Source organism: Bos indicus, chromosome 9 (genome assembly GCF_029378745.1).
Source record: "Bos indicus isolate NIAB-ARS_2022 breed Sahiwal x Tharparkar chromosome 9, NIAB-ARS_B.indTharparkar_mat_pri_1.0, whole genome shotgun sequence".
NCBI lineage: Eukaryota > Metazoa > Chordata > Mammalia > Artiodactyla > Bovidae > Bos > Bos indicus.
The window spans coordinates 23886233-23903868 of record NC_091768.1 but is presented as its reverse complement, the minus strand read 5'-3'; the positions used below and the strand labels follow the sequence as shown (position 1 = coordinate 23903868).

Sequence of the window (17636 nt, the reverse complement as noted above, 5' to 3'; positions counted from 1 at the left end):
TTTTCCCCCTCCATCTCTTCTTCCTTTAAGAAAGATGAATCATTATATCATGGCTCAGAGGTTTCTTGTAAGAGAAGAATCAGCTCAAAGAGATGATTTTGAGAACCTCAGTCTTGTTGAATGTAGAGAGGGTGGGAGGAATGGGAATCTCTTTGGTAGAATTGTCTCAGAAGACCAGGTTCTGAAGGGTTGGTAGGCGGTGTTTACAAGGAAATTGGGAAGAGTGGATAGAATAAAAGGTTTGAGGACATTTGCAGCACTTAATGCTGTAATCAGGAAAGAGAGATGCCAGGGCTCCCAATTCTAGTTTAGTCCCAGAATGGTTGAATAAGAAGTTGAGCAGTTAACAAAGTTAGGGATGATCCCTCTTGGTGTTGAACCTCACTTTAATTCTCTTGAATCACAATGAGGTGAATGTTTTGGATAGGGAAAATCAAAGTAATTATGATTTCCTCGATTCTTTCTTGGTCTGTGCCAAACAACACATTAGGCATTGCTCTTCCCCCTCCTGCCCTTTGCCAGAAAAGAGACGTCTCCTCACGTGGAAGGACACCTGAACTTCCAAGCTGGTACACCCACTGTGCTTGTGGAAGGCGCAGAAGGGTTTCACCAGTCATGTTCTAAGGGCACAACCAGGCACCTGTGTCCATGTGGGGTGTGTTCCAGCCCTTATTATTAATACATCTTTCTCTGATGTGTAAATGTTGGGTCTGAGACACCCAATCATTTTTTGCCTTGTTTACACATTGAGGCACAAATTTGGTTCCTTTTTCTACCAGAAACTTAGAGCAGCAAACAAGTATGGTGTTTAAAAAGAATTTTAACAAGGTCTTCATGGATACTTCTCATTGTCCTTCTGGTTTTTTTTTTTTTTTTGGTCACATGTTGGTTATCTTCAGGGGTGGGGTTATAGATCTTAGCGTAGCTCGTTGTGTCGGTAGTCATCATGGCTTCCCCCACATTCTTGTCCTTTAAGAAAGAGGAGTCTTTACATCTTGGCTTGAGGGTTTCTTGTGATTGATGTTCGTGTGATGTTACATAGTTTCTGATTTTGTTAATGAGTGGATAGAGCCCCAAGAATTGGAGTTACTACTGCAGGATTATGGAAGAAGAAAAGTTACTATCATTTTCTCCAAAAAATTTTATGGCATATCTACTGTTCCAGGGATTTTGCTGGTGAAACAGAGTTCACATCCTCATAAAGCCTACAGATAGATGAATTACCTACATAGTATTGTGAGATGAGCTCGAAATATGTGTCCAGAGTTGAAAGGACTGTGTTTTGCAAAGTCCAGGGAAGCTGATAGAGAAAGCATTACGTGAACACCCAGGATGCATTGGAGCCCTTGAGTGTTCAAGTGCAAGAAGAGAATGTTAGGCCAGGGAACCACATGTGCAATGCACACGGGCGTGCAGGATCGTGGGGGTCCTGTTTGGAGGCAGGTGTGTGTGAAGAAGTAGCAGGACATGATGGAAGTCAGGCAGGGGGAGGTCTGTGTTAGTCTTTCTCAACTGGGGTGACTCATCTGAACCACAGAACAGAGAACATGATTTAAGTGACTTCTTTCCTCAGTTCTCCCAGTGGTGGTTTATAGCTCACAGTGTTCCAGATCCCTGCAAGTGCTGTTAATTTGTTACATACACTGGCTACCCTAGGGTATTGGGGAACTCAGGTTGAAAAGGACAGTATTATATGAAGATATTCATCAGTAGGATAACATGATCACATTCGTATTTAGAAATACACTTTTGAGAGCTGGTTAAAAATCAAACAAGAAAAGGAGAGGGGAACAAGTTAGGAGGTAATTGTGAGAGTGATCTTAGTAGAAGACAATAAGATGATTAAGCAGAGCAGAAAAACAGTTTCAGAGATATGTAGGCGGGAGGATCTGTATGACTTGGTAATTAAATACAAAAGAGAAGAGAGAAGACAAAGAGGATGCCAAGCTAGAAAGTGAGGTGCCTTGTGGCTGGTGGCCCCATTGTCTGGGTGAGGCAAAGTAGGTTTGAAGAAAAGGTAATGATTTGTGTCATGTTGGTCCATTTTAGATTATCCAGGTCTAGTAGAAGTCCAGGCATGGAAGAGAGAGTTTAAAAGAGAGTCTTGACTGTGAAAAGAAAGGTAATCTTAGGAATATCTAGTATTTAAGGGGTTGGAGGAAGAAGTAATGGAGACTGAGAAGGAAAGGTAGAGATAAGAAAAGGGCCAGATTTCTCCAAAGAAGACATACAGATGGCTAACAAACACATGAAAAGATGATCACCATCACTCCTTATCAGAGAAATGCAAATCAGAACCACAATGAGGTACCATCTCATGCCGGTCAGAGTGGCTGCTATCCAAAAGTCTACAAACAATAAATGCTGTAGAGGGTGTGGAGAAAAGGGAACCCTCTTTCATTGTTGGTGGGAATGCAAACTAGTACAGCCACTATGGAGAACAGTGTGGAGATTCCTTAAAAAACTGGAAATAGAACTGCCTTATGACCCAGCAATCCCACTGTTGGGCATACACACCGAGGAAACCAGAATTGAAAGAGATACGTGTACCCCAATGTTCATCGCAGCACTGTTTATAATAGCCAGGACATGGAAGCAACCTAGATGTCCATCAGCAGATGAATGGATAAGAAATCTGTGGTACATATACACAATGGAGTATTACTCAGCTATTTAAAAGAACGCATTTGAGTCAGTTGTAATGAGGTGGCTGAAATTGGAGCCTACTAGTGGCACCCCACTCCAGTACTCTTGCCTGGAAAATCCCATGGACGGAGGAGCCTGGAAGGCTGCAGTCCATGGGGTCACTAAGAGTCAGACACGACTGAGCGACTTCACTTTCACTTTTCACTTTGATGCATTGGAGAAGGAAATGGCAACCCACTCCAGTGTTCTTGCCTGGAGAATCCCAGGGACGGGGGAGCCTGATGGGCTGCCGTCTATGGGGTCGCACAGAGTTGGACACGACTGAAGGAACTGAGCAGCAGCATATAGAGTGAAATAAGTCAGAAAGGAAAACACCAATATAGTATATTAACATATTTGTATGGAATTTAGAAAGATGGTAATGATGACCCTATATGCCAGACAGCAGAAGAGACACAGATATAAAGAACAGACTGTTGGACTCTGTGGGAGAAGGCGAGGGTGGGATGATTTGAGAGAGTAGCATTGAAACATGTATATTACCAAATGTGAAATTGCCAGTCCTAGTTCGGTTCATGAAACAGGCCACTCAAAGCCAGTGTACTGGGACAACCAAGAGGGATGTGGTGGGGAGGGAGGTGGGAGGGGGTTTTGGGATGGGGGACACATGTACACCCGTAGCTGATTGATGTCAATGTACAGCAAAAGCCACCACAATATTGTGAAGTAATTTGCCTCCAATTAAAATAAATTAATTACTTGTTTTTTAAAAAATGAAAAGGGCCAGAAATAGCTGAGTAACAGCTGAGTAGCCGCTATAAAAAGGAATGCATTTGAGTCAGTTCTAGTGATGTGGATGAACCTAGAGCCTGTTATACAGAGTGGAGTAAGTCAGAAAGAGAAAGACAAATTTCGTATATTAACGCATATATATGGAATCTGGAAGGACAGTACTGACGACCCTACTTGCAGGGCAGCAAAGGAGACACAGACATTTTGGACTTAGGGAAAGGAGAGAGTGGGATGATATAAGAAAATAGCTTTGAAACATATATATTACCATATGTAAAGTAGATAGCCAGTGGGAATTTACTGTACAATGCAGGGAACCCAAAGCTGGTGCTGTGTGACAACCCAGAGGGGTGACGATGGGGAGGGAAGTTGGAGGAGGGTTCAAGAGGGAGGGGACACATGCATATCTAATGCTGATTCATGTTGATGTATGACAAAACCCATTACAATATTGTATAATAATTATCCTCTAATTTAAGAAAAGTTTTAAAAAGGAAAAGAAAAGGACCAAAATGGGTGGTTTCCCTAAATCCCACATAATGACTTTAAAAACAAAATGTTGGAAAAAAGTTATTCAGTGGCACATGGAATGGAATAGAATGGGAACCAGAGGATGTGCATTGGTTTTGGCAGATTAGGAGCCACTGCTGACCCCAGAGCAGATTGAGTAGCATGATAGGGGACGATTGTCATGACGATTGTCATGTAGAGGCTCCTGTGATTGGGTTCTAGTGGATTCCAGAGGCTTGACTGAAGAAATGGTGAGAGAGAAGGTGCGAGTTCAGGAAATCTAGAGTATAACCCAGGGTCAAGAGAGGGATTGCTTGTTCACCCTCTGAGAGGGGTTATGTTGACCTTGTATTTAGAAGACAGAGGAGGGGATCTGATGGAAAGAAAAGAGAGATGGAGTGAGCAGAGAGGCCTGGGGGCATGAGAGCCCAGACTGAGGCGTGGCTGTAGGACGGAGGGAGGGACTCATCAGTTCTCACAGGTGGAGGAGAGAATGCAGAGACTGTCAGGCCACCAGTGGAAGGGAGCTTCAGAGGGGTTCAGCAGAATTTGATGGAGCTTTCATTATCCTGTGAGTCCAAAGAACATTCCCAAGTGCGGGTTGCTCCCCCACTTCTGTGACTTGATCATGGGAGCTCTGTCCCAGAGAGCTGGGAGGTTGACTCCTGCGTTTCTGCACACTGGTTTTGAGTCAGGATTACTGGCATCACTCCCCATTTCAGAACGCTCGGTAGGAATGGCAGAGCACGATGAGTCATCTTCAGTACAAATTATCATGTGCAGAGTTGATTGCTGCTTAATGACTAACCCTCTGGCCTACATGTCAACCCTTGCTCTCATCCACGATGCAGAATTGCTCCTCACCGTACTCAGCTTCAGTTACCTGTGTTCTCTAGTGTTCTTAACTTGCAACAAGTTCAGTTCTCTCTCTTTCCTTATCTGTTCTTTGACGTTTTCCAGCTTTTGCTTTTGCCTCTGAGCTGGCTAGTCATCTTTGTCATTTTGTCAACTGTAGATCAATTCTGAAGTGGACTTCTGTCAATACCAAGGTGTATGATTTGTGTTTATCTTGGGGATCTAGATCAATGGGAGGAAAGAGCTGAAGAGAAACAGAGGAAACTGACATATCTCTCAGTCCCTGGACTGCTGGGTCTTAGAAGAGCTGAGAGGCAGTGCATTTTTCCACAGGGTCTGGAAAGGTGGAAAACCTCATCAGAGGTGGAGACTGTGCTTGGTGAAAATGAAAATACGAGTCAGTAGTGCCTGAGGACCTTGAGATGAAGGGGTAGCAGGAGTAGAATCATTATATAGGTTTGTGTGGGGACTCACTGTTCCTACAGAAGGAAATGGTTAGGTTGAATGATGTGAAATTGCACATGTTGTTAAACCATTTTTTTGATTGATGAAAATGGTAATTTCAGTAGCTCAACTGCATATGTTCCTGATTCTAAGTACAATTGTAAACTTTAAAATCATTACAGTCATACACTTTTGAAAGCTTGGAGTTGCTTTCGATTATGTGTGAGAGTTCCTGTTGTGTAAATCTTTGGTTACAAAAGCACATGTTCTCGGTGTATGTTCAGTTCTTACAACCTGTTGTTTATGCTGTGTTGTCCTTTGTTCATGACTATAGCTGCAGAAGATACTGGTCACGGGCTGGGACTGCTTCCCTGGGGACCCTCATCTAGCTTAACTTCAGCTCTCAAGATCTCCAGATTCTTACTCCAGACAAGCAGTTCTTACTTGGGGGAAATGCCCCATGGGGATACTTAATAATGTCTGGAGATGTGTTTGACTGTCTTGGCTTGGTGGGGGGTGGGGTGGGGAGGAGAATGCTAAACATTCTCCAGTGCACACGATGGCTCCTAACCAAGAATGGTTCTGGCCCCAAATGCCAGGAGTGCCAAGACTAAGACACTTCTTCTAGACTGAGACATCAGGGAACTTAAGAAAACACACAAATCATAGTTCTTAGTGGTGAGCCTGAAAAGTGGGAAGGGAGACGGGCAGACTTGGAAGAATAAAGTTTGGAAAATGTAACAGAGCGAAACCAAGGGCTTCAATATCCTAGATTTCTGAGGTTGCTTGTCTGCAGAGTGCACTCAAAATGCTACACATGGACAGCTCTAAAGAGGAGTTTGTAGTTTGTAGGAGTTTGTAGATATGGAGTATCAGGAGTTGACGAACTGGTTTACCTTTCTGCTGCTGCCATCTGTTATGTCTGAGTTTCTGACCATCTTTCATCTTCCCATAGTTACTCATCTGTACCTGTAGTCTCAACAGCTTCTCTTCTGTGTCTCTAGAGGAATAATAAAACCTTTTTTTAGCTTTTCCCTTATCTTTGGAGTTCCCTGGTGGCTCAGACGGTAAAGTGTCTGCCTACAATGTGGGAGACCTGGGTTCAGTCCCTGGGTCGGGAAGATCTCCTGGAGAAGGCAATGGCACCCCACTCCAGTACTCTTGCCTGGAAAATCCCATGGACGGAGAAGCCTGGTAGGCTGCAGTCCATGGGGTTGCAAAGAGTCAGATAAGACTGAGTGACTTCACTTTCACTTCCCTTTATCCCCTAGGGATTAAATATATATATATATATATATATATATATATATATATATATATATATATATATATGAAGGAGAGGTCTAAACATTCCCTTCATTTCACTTAAATATTTTTCTTCTCTCTTACTGCAGTAAAGGTAAAGCAATATATATTTGTATAATATATATTATTTATGTGTTAAATAATATATATACTATTTATGTATTCAATAATACTAAATATGTATTTGCAACTTTATTCCTTGGTATTTTTGAAAGAAAATAGACAAATCTTTTGGAGGCATTTCTTTCTAGGAATTTCTGTAGAGGGTTGTGAAGAATAAAAAACATTAAGACTTTGGGTAAGGCCAAGGAGAAGGAAATGGCTACCCACTCTGGTATTCTTGCCTGGGAAATCCCATGGACAGAGGAGCATGGTAGGCTACAGCCAAAAGGGTTGTTAAGAGTCGGACACGAGTTCAGTTCAGTTCAGTTGCTCAGTCGTGTCCGACTCTTTGCGACCCCATGAATCGCAGCACGCCAGGCCTCCCTGTCCATCACCAACTCCGGGAGTTCACTCAGACTCACGTCCATCGAGTCAGTGATGCCATCCAGCCATACTAAATAACAACAACAAGGAGATGCGATAGTGCTGAGAAGTGTTGTCAAGGATCTTTGCCTAGAAGAGGCACAGGAGTTGTAGGTAGATAAGATCCAGTCCTGTACTAGCCTTGGAATGAAAAATGGCTAAGCGTTTGGGAGAAACCCTGAGACGAGACTGTAGACATAGCAAAGGAGGAAAGTTCTAAATGTCTACAGCAGGAGCTGTCTTTTCTGGATACTACTTATTTTTAGGAAACATAAGCTTCACATATGTGGGTGGGGAGCTTGATTGAAATCAGAAAACTGATGCCTCATTTCTGCTCGAGTCCTCACTATGCAAGGCTGCTATTCTCTATAGCTTGAGAAGGCTCCAAAAGAAGGTGTTGAATATGAAGAGTTAACTGAGGTTGGAACAGCTCTTCTTTTCTGAGGATGGATTAAAAAGCGACGGGCTGTAGTTAGTGCATGAAGGACTCAGGCTAGACATTTAAAAAGACATGTAGAGCTGATCAGTGTTTGAAACACGGTAATTTACTAACATGGCAAATTCTTCTCCAGACACCCTTAAAATGTTGTGTGGGGATAACTTAAAATGTAAGCCCCTTAAGCTTAATTTTAGTTCAAGGCTCTGTGGAAAACAAAACTGAAGGTTGCCATGTAACTAGGGCATGAGTTAGTTTACCTGACGCACTTAAAGATTAGACATAGGTAGCTCGTCGTGTGGCCGTCACAGGAAATCAGAAACCCAAGCTGCACGTATCTTCCAAAATCTCCCTGGCAACAAAGTCAGCAAAGGCCGTCCTTCCAGCAATTACTGCCAGCTTAGAGAACTGGCTTGAGATTCTTTGTGGATTGCCCAGAACACCATGATCTTCTGTTTCAGTGGTTCTGTTACAAATGTCACCTCCTACCTTTGTATTACTGTCATCTTTTTTTGTATGCTTTTAAAATTCTGTTTATATAAATTGTTATTTGATTCTTAAGGCACAGAGTTCTTTTGAGAACCCCATGATAATTTATAAGAAAAAAATTGGAAGAGGATAACATATAAAAAAACAATGTAGTGTTTTGGCTGGTGGATATACGTGATTACTTCTACCTCAAGGTTACATTGTTAATGCCAGAACTAGCTGTGTACAGATTCTTAAAAGGAAAAAATATAACCTTCCAATTTTTGTCCTAATAATTTTCTACTACTCTAGGGCTTCCCTGGTGGCTCAGATGGTAAAGAATCTGCCTGCAGTTCAGGAGCCACAGGAGGCTTGGGTTTGATCGCTGGGTTTGCTCCCTTGGGAGAAGGAAATGGCAACCCATTCCAGTCTTCTTGCCTGGAAAATCCCATGGACAGAGGAGCCTGGTGAGCTACATACAGTCCATGGGGTTGCTAAGAGTCAGACACAACTGAGTGCCTAACATACACAGGCGTTAACTGAGGGTGCAGTATTTGGTACATGGACTGCTTACCTGCTCCCCACCCCCAGTCCCAAGCAATAGTGGTCTTTGGCCCTGGATCCACAGTCATGCAGTCTGGCAGTTGAACACTTGTCCTGCTCCTTGCAGCTCTGTCAGTCACGATCCTGCTTTCAGGAGGCAGCATGGTTGATACCTCCTCTACTCCAGTTGGTCAGAGGAATCACAGTCATTTAAATGTTCATTTTAAAAGTCGTCTGTGCCTGCATCTCAAATCAGCCCATGTTTACAACTCTTTTGGGTATAGGTTCCATGATGCTTAAATGATTAGCATAATACTTGGGACATCCTTTCATGTATTCCACAAACAACAGACCTTCCGTTGGATGTAGCTCAAACAGTGCACAGGGCATAGGGTGCCGTTCGGATGGGAGTAAAGTCCCATAGGAGAGTGATAAAGTGGGTGAAAGTGAATAGAAAGAGAAACATAAACACAGATCCAAGAATATGCTGGTTGACCTTCTCTGTCCCAGAGAGTACAAGAGGCAATTCTTCCAATTCTTTAGGCGCTATAAGCTTATCGTTCTTGATTCTTCTCTGTATCTCCACCTGTTAATATTTGTGGCTCTACCTTTGAATTATCCAGAATGCTATCTTTTGTTTTGCTGCTTCTAGCCCATTATCACACTCATTATCACCTCTCACCTGAACTACTAAAATAGCCTCCTTTCTGTGTCTCCCTAACTCCACTCCCTCTACCCAACATAGGCTCCACCTTGCCACCAAAGTAATTCTTTAAAATATGTTAGATAATGCCATTCTCCTGATGAGAACCCTCCAGCAACTTCACACTGCATTCCAATGAAATGCCAAGTCCTTCCTGTGACCTGTGATGCTTTGTTGCCTGGTCCTGATCGATGCTCTGCCACTTGCTCGTTGTTCCCTAGGCACCCTGGCTTTCTTGCTGTTTCTTGAATCCATCAGGCATGCTCTCACCTCAGGGCCTTTGCGTCTGCTCTGTTCTGCACAGAACATTCCTTCTTCACTGTATCTAGGTTGCTAATGTGATTTCTGTGGAGCAGCTTTTTCTGGCCATCCTTTCAGAAACAGTACCCACTGTTACTCTGTCCCCTTATTTCTCATCACATTATTTAGCTCTACCTGGCACATGATAAGCGTTTAGTAAATATTTGTTAATGAATGAATCAGTTGAATGAATTAAAGTATGCAGAGTCCTTTTTGATCAGGATAGCAGAAGGATGAATCTAATTATCATTGTATGTGTATATTCATCCCTTTAGTGTACACTGTGATACGTATACAGTAAAGTATGTGTATATATATGTGTGTGTGTGTAAACATATACATGTGTATATGTATATATAAATAGTGTATATATGTGTGTGTGTGTGTATATATATATATATATAAAATCATGTGTATATACATATACACATCTCAAGCAAAGTATCTAGCACACAGCCTGAAATATTATCAAAGTATCCATCCCTTATAGCATGATCAGGCTCTGTGTTAGATTTTTTTTCTGATATTTTTGGTTTTTATTTATTAATTTTTATTGGAGTATAGTTGCTTTATGATGTTGTTTCTGTTGTACAGCAAAGTGAATTAGCTATATGTTCACATATATCCTCTCTTTTTTTGGATTTCTTTCTCATTTAGGTCACCACAGAACATTGAGTAGAGTTCCCTGAGCTGTAGTGTAGGTTCTCATTAGTCATCTATTTTATACATAGTATCAGTAGGTATGTATGCCAATTCCAATCTCCCAACTCATCCCACTCCACCCTTTCCCCCTGGGTACCCAGAAGTTTGTTCTCTCTATCTGTGTCTCTGTTTCTGCTTTGCAAATAAGATCATCTATACCATTTTTCTAGATTCCACATTGTGCAAGATATTTAGCTTGCATTACCTGCTGTAATGAAACAGCTCTCAGATAGGTGCAATTATTATCCTCATCACAGTAATGCAGAAATGGTGTTTAAGAGAGGCACCTTGGCTCAAGGTCACACAGGTTTTAAATAACAGATGGTAGTGAACAGGATGTGGTCTGGCCCCAAAACTTTAAGTGAGTGACTTGACTGTACTCTCTGTATGCTGTGTCTCCTGATTTGGAATTTGCTAGAATCCTATAGGGGAACAAATAGGATAAGAAGGAGAATTTTATAGTATGTGTTTCGGCAAAGGACTACAAAAAGTTGCAGGGTATACATAGTTTTCTTTGAGATGAAAGAAGTTCCTATAGTAGTTTAGAAATTAGATGACATTAAAGTTCACCTGTAGTAATATGAAAATACAAAGAAAGTTTTTATTTCTTGTCCACACCAATGGCACGTGGAATCTTAGTTCCTCAAATAGGGATCGAACCCATGTCCCCAGCATTGAAAGTGCACAGGCTTTTATCACTGGGCCACCAGTGCCCCAGTAAAGATTTTATTCAGCTTAGTTGACTAAATTAAGAGACAAAATTTTAAAGATTACATTTCATACCTTCCTATATAAAGAAGAATTTGGGGGATACCTGTTATTCTGCATCATGTGTTCATTGTATTGGGCACATTTACAAACTTCTCCCCCTTCTTCTCTGTAAACTGGAAGGTATTTGTTCTTTTATTTCCTCCTGCGTTCATCCTTGTTATCTACACTTAACACTTGAAGGGCATCACTTCTTATTCTTGCTGTCTGCTCCTTTGCTTTCATGCATGTAGCTCAGTGGGCCTTAGGAAGCACTGCTGTTAATGAAGCTAGTGGATGTGATATAACTCCAGTAGAGCTGTTCACAATCCTAAGGGTGATGCTATCAAGTGTTGCATTCAATATGTCAGTGAATCTGGAAGATCCAGCAGTGGCCCAGGACTGGAAGAAGTCAGTCTTCATCCCAATTCCCAGGAAAGTTAGTACTAAAGAATGTTCTAACCGTTGGATAATTGCACTCATCTCTCATGCTAGTCAGGTCATGCTTAAAATCTTGCATGCTAGGCTTCAGCACTGTGTGAACCAAGAACTTCCAGATGTCCAAGTTGAGTTTAGAAAGAGGAACCAGAAATCAAATTGCCAACTTTAGCAGGATCATAGAGAAAGCAAGGGAATTCCAGAAAAACATCTATTTCTGTTTCATCGACTATGCTAAAGCCTTTGTGTGGATCATAACAAACTGTGGAAAGCTCTTCAAGAGATGGGAATACCAGATCATCTTACCTGTCTCCTGAGAAACCTATATGCGGGTCAAGAAGCAACAATTAGAGCCCTGTATGGAACAACTGCAGAGAAGGCAATGGCACCCCACTAGTACTCTTGCCTGGAAAATCCCATGGACAGAGGAGCCTGGTAGGCTGCAGTCCATGGGGTCGCTAAGAGTTGCACACGACTGAGCGACTTCACTTTCCATTTTCACTTTCATGCATTGGAGAAGGAAATGGCAACCCACTCCAGTGTTCTTGCCTGGAGGATCCCAGGGATGGGGGAGCCTGGTGGGCTGCTGTCTATGGGGTCACACAGAGTCAGACACGACTGAAGCGACTTAGCAGCAGCAACAGCAAGGAACAACTGATTGGTTCAGGATTGAGAAAGGCGGTGTCTGCTGTCATCCTATTTGTTTAACCTATATGCTGAGCACATCATGAGAAAAGGGTAACAAGCTGGAATCAAGATAGGGAGAGGAAACATCAACAACCTCAGACTGTGGATGATACCAGCTCTTAAGGGCAGACAGGAAGAGGAACTAAAAAGGCTCTTTTTTAATAATTTTTATTTAATTTTTAAACTTTACATAATTGTATTAGTTTTGCCAAATAAAAAGCCTCTTGATGAGGGTGAAGAAGAGGAGTTCACGAGCTGGCTAAAACTAAATATTAAAAAAACTAAGATCATGGCATCTGGCCCCATTGCTACTGCTGCTACTGCTAAGTCATTTCAGTCGTGTCCAACTCTGTGCAGCCCCACAGACAGCAGCCCACTAGGCTCCTCTGTCCCTGGGATTCTCCAGGCAAGAGTACTGGAGTGGGGTGTCATTGCCTTCTCCGTCTGGCCCCATTACTTCATGGCAAATAGGAGGGGAATAGGTAGAAACAGTGACAAATTTTCTCTTCTTGGGCTCCACAATCACTGCAGATGGTGACTGCAGCCATGAAATCAGAGGATGATTGTTTCTTAGCAGGAAAGCTATGACAAACACAGACAGTGTGTTGAAAAACAGAGACATTACTCTGCTGACAGAGATCCATAAAATCAAGGCTATGGTCTTCCCAATGTTCATGTACAGTTGTGGGAGCCGGACCGTAAAGAAAGCAGAGCACCAAAGAATTGATGCCTTCAAACTGTGGTGCTGGAGAAGACTCCTGAGAGTCCCTTGGACCGCATGGAGATCAAATCAGTCAGTCTTAAGGGAGATCAATCCTGAATATTCACTGGAAGGACTGATGCTGAAGCTCCAGTATTTTGGTCCTCTGATGTGAGTAGCTGACACTTTGGAAAAGTCCTTGATGCTGGGAAAGATTGCAGACAGAAGAAGAAGAGGGAGTTAGAGGATGAGATGGCTGGACGGTATCACAGATGCAATGGACATGAACTTGGGCAAACTTAGGGAGATGGTGGGGGACAGAGAGGCCTTGTGTGCTGCAGTCCATGGGGTCACAGGGTTGGACATTACTGGTGGCTGAATGATGACAATCACCACTCTCTTGATCTCTGTAAACTGGAAGATGTTTATTCTCCTATTTCCTCCTCCATTCATCCTTGTTATCTACACTTAACACTTGAAGGGCATCGTTTCTTGCTCTTGCTGTTTCCATCTTTGCTGTCATTCATGTAGCTCAGAGCACAGGGACTTCCCCTCTAAGCCCTTACTGTTGTTGTTCTGTCATGTCGACTCCTTGTGACCCCATGAATTGAGGCACACCAGAATTCCCTGTCCTTCACTGTCTCCCCAAGTTTGCTCAAACTCATGTCCATTGAGTCAGCCAACCATCTCATCTTTGTCACCTCCTTCTCCTCCTGCCCTCAGTCTTGCCCAACACTAGGGTCTTTTCCAGTGAGTTGGCTCTTTGCATCAGGTGGCCAGAGTATTGGAGTTTCAGCATCAGTCCTTCCAGTGAATATTCAGGGTTCCTTTAGGATTGACTGGTTTGATTTCCTTGCTGTCCAAGGGACTCTGAAGAGTCTTCTTCAGCACCACAGTTCACAACCATCAATTCTTCATCACTCAGCCTACTTTATGGTCCAACTCTCACATCCAAACATGACTACTGGAAAAACCATAGCTTGGACTATACAGACCTTAGTTGGCAAGGTAGTGTCTCTGCTTTTTAACACACTGTCTAGGTTCATCACAGCTTTTCTTACATGAAGCAAGTGTCTTTTAATTTCATGGCTGCAGTCACCATCCACAGTGATTTTGGAGCCTCAAATATAAAGTCTGTCACTGTTTCTGTTTCATTTAACATGCTAGCCCTACCCAGACTTCCCAAGGTTCTCCTGGTACTTCCCCCTCAACTTCTTTCAGGGATGGCCATGCAATATCTGAACAACTCCTTTATATTTTTGTTTTGATTATTGTCTAGTCTCCACCATGTTACCTCAGAGCTTCTATATGCAAAATGTATATTTTATAAAATTATTTCACATTGTTAGGGTCTTTCTGTAGGATACAGACACTCTCCTTCCCCAAATATAATTCTTTGAACTACTTCACCTGAAACAGAACTTCTGTGCAGTGGGTGCTTATCTCAAGAGAAAGCATTAAGGGGATGTTGAACACTCTGTCAAAGTCCAGAAGCAGTGTGATTTTGGGACCAGTGAGATCCTCAAAGGATGTTACAGCTGGAAAGCACTGTGGAGGTCACAGGCCTGGTTCCTGTTGTGGTGGTGTGTTTTGCATAGGTTGTATCACTTCGGATGCTTTTGGCTGCAAATAGCAGAATACTGCAAGTAAAGAATTAACAAGATTACCTACTGTCTTCCTTAACAAGATGCCTGGAGAGGGGGCAGTTCCTACGTTTGATTAGAAGCTCATCATCAACACTGAACCAGGTGCTTCCCATGGTTCCCCCGTTGTCTTCAGCTTGTTGATATATTAGTTTCAGGTGTATAGGGAATCAGTGCAATTATTTTTTTCAGATTATATTCCATTATAGGTTATCTCAGGCTGTGCTATACAGTAAATCCTTGTTGCTTATCTATTTTCTTAGGTTGGTGCAAAAGTAATTGAGGTTTTAGATCTTGAATTTTAAATCATTGTAACTAGGCTCAAACACATCTTTATGGATCAAAATAGGAACCATTACGATCAACACACTGAAGCATTGATTGTGGGATGTATGGTCTGGCGTTGTCATGGAGAACATAGGCCCTTTTTGTTGAACAGTGCCAGCTGCAGGCATCTCATCAGTTTGCTGAGCATACTTCTCAGATGCTGAGCATATTTCTCATACTTCTCAATACCAAAATAATGGTTTTTCCAGGATTCAGAAAACTGTAGTGGATCAGATGGGCAGCAGACCACCCAACAGTGACCATGACACTTTTTTGGTGGACATTTGGCTTTGGGAAGTGCTTAGGAGCTTCATATCAGTCCAACCACTGAGGTTGTCACTCAGATCAGATCAGTCGCTCAGTCGTGTCCAACTCTTTGCGACCCCATGAATCCCAGCACGCCAGGCCTCCCTGTCCATCACTAACTCCCGGAGTTCACTGAGACTCACGTCCATCGAGTCAGTGATGCCATCCAGCCATCTCATCCTCTGTCGTCACCTTCTCCTCCTGCCCCCAATCCCTCCCAGCATCAGAGTCTTTTCCATTGAGTCAACTCTTCGCATGAGGTGGCCAAAGTACTGCAGTTTCAGCTTTAGCATCATTCCTTCCAAAGAAATCCCAGGGCTGATCTCCTTCAGAATGGACTGGTTGAATCTCCTTGCAGACCAAGGGACTCTCAAGAGTCTTCTCCAACACCACAGTTTAAAAGCATCCATTCTTCGGCGCTCAGCCTTCTTCACAGTCCAACTCTCACATCCATACATGACCACAGGAAAAACCATAGCCTTGACTAGACGAACTTTGTCACATAAAATCTACTTTTTGTCCCATGTCACAATCCAATCAAGAAATGGTTTGCTGTTGCTTAGAATAAGAGAAGACATTTCAAAATGATGATTTTTTTTTTATTTGCGATCATCTCCTGAGGCCACCCACTTGTCAAGCTTTTTCATCTTTCCAATTTGCTTCAAATGCCAAATGACTGTAGAATGGTCAATGTTGAGTTCTTCAGTAACTTCTTGTGTCGTTGTAAGAGGATCGGCTTCGAAGATGCCCTTCACTGGTCTTTGTCAGCTTCTGATGGCTGGCTACTGTACTCCTCATCTTCAAGGTGCTCATCTCCTTTGCAAAACTTCTTGAACCACCACTGCACTGCACATTCATTAGCAATTCCTGGGCCAGATGCATTGTTGATGTTATGAGGTGTGTCTGCTGCTTTATTACCCATTTTGCACTGAAATAAGAAAATCACTTGAATTTGCTTTTTGTCTAACATAATTTCTGTAAATATAAAATAAACTGCAAGTAATAAGTCATTAGCAAAAAACATAAAATGAGAAATGTGCATTAAAATGATGTACAACATAACCACATTTATTAAGAATGTATTCCATTATCAAACAGTGAAGTTCAACATTGCAAAAAACCACAATATGATTGCACCAACCGAATATCTATAGTAGTCTGTATCTGTTAATCCCATACTTCTCTAATTTGTTTCTTGTGCTTTCCCTCCCTCTCCCCTTTGGTAACCATAAGTTTGTTTTCTGTGTCTGTGAATCCATTTCTATTGTGTATACAGATTCTTTAGTATTGTTTTTAGACTTCCCATATAAGTAATATATATTTGTCTTTTTCTGTCTGTCTTCACTCAGTAAAATATTCTCTAGGCCCATCCATGTTGCTGCAAAATGGAAATATTTCATTCTTTTTTTTTTTGAATAATATTCATATATATATATATATATATATATATACACACATACACACACACACACACCCCCCACATATTCTTAAGCCAGTCGTCTGTTGACAGGAACTTGAGATGCTGCTATGAACATTGGCGTTCATGTATCTTTTTTAATTAGAGTTTTTGTTTTTTCTAGGTATATTATATACCCAGGAGTGGGATTGCTAGATTATATGGTAGCTCTATTTTTAGTTTCTTTAAGGAACCGGCATTCTGTTTTCCATAGTGGTTGTACCAACTTACATTCCCACTGTGTCCAAGGGTTCCCTTTCCTTTACAACCTCTCCAACATTTAATTGTAGACTTTTTGATGGTGGCCAGTGTGAGGTGATACCTCATTGTGGTTTTGATTTGCATTTCTCTGATAATAAAAGATTTTGGGCATCTTTTCCTGTGCCTTTTGGTCATCTGTATGTCTTCTTTGGGAAAATGTCTATTTAGGTCCTTGGCCAGTTTTTCTTTGGTTTTTTTCCTGATACTGAGCTGCATGAATTGCTTGTATATTTTGTAGATTAATCCTTTTTCAGTTTTTTCATTTGCAAATATTTTCTCCCATTCTGCAGGTTGTCTTCATTTTGTCAATGGTTTCCTTTGCTTTGCAAAAGCTTTTACATTTGATTAGGTCTCATTTGTTTCTTTTTGCTTTTATTTCATTTGCCTTGGGAGCCTGACCTAGGAAAATATTGTTGTGATTTGTATTTGACTATGTTTTGCCTATGTTCTTTTCTAAGAGTTTTATGTTATCATGTGTTATATTTAGGCCTTTAAACCATTTTGAGGTTTTTTTTTGGGGGGGGGTTATAATGTGAGGGAGTGTTATAACTCCATTGATTTATATGTAGCTGTCTAGCTTTTAGTGTGAGATTTTTAAATGGAAATAAATATGCTTTTCTAAATGTAGGCTGCTGATAAAAGTACGTGTAACAATGGAATAGAAAGTAATTCTTCTTGTCTGATTTGATGATTCAGTTATGTCCAGTAGGGGTTTATGGAAAGAAATAGCTTCTAATACCTATCAATTTTATCATGAAAGTATTTTAAAGGCAGATAATGCCAAGCCAGTCACTGCCATTTTGTTTACTAAGTTTCTTTTATATGTTAGGGACTGTGTTAGG

At 41.7% G+C, this 17636-nt stretch overlaps 1 protein-coding gene across 18 annotated transcripts in view; it reads left to right on the top strand.

Moving 5' to 3' along the window:
* The window catches only part of SNAP91 (synaptosome associated protein 91), a 169796-nt gene that overhangs the window by 24569 nt on the left and 127591 nt on the right, over positions 1 to 17636 (top strand). Inside the window, exon 1 of one of the 18 annotated variants that reach the window (XM_070795807.1) lies at positions 10250 to 10267. The exons of the other annotated variants lie outside the window; for them this stretch is intronic. The gene's annotated coding sequence lies outside the window, so the exon portion shown is untranslated. Of the gene's footprint in view, positions 1 to 10249; positions 10268 to 17636 lie in introns of those variants that run through there. 18 annotated transcript variants of the gene reach the window in all.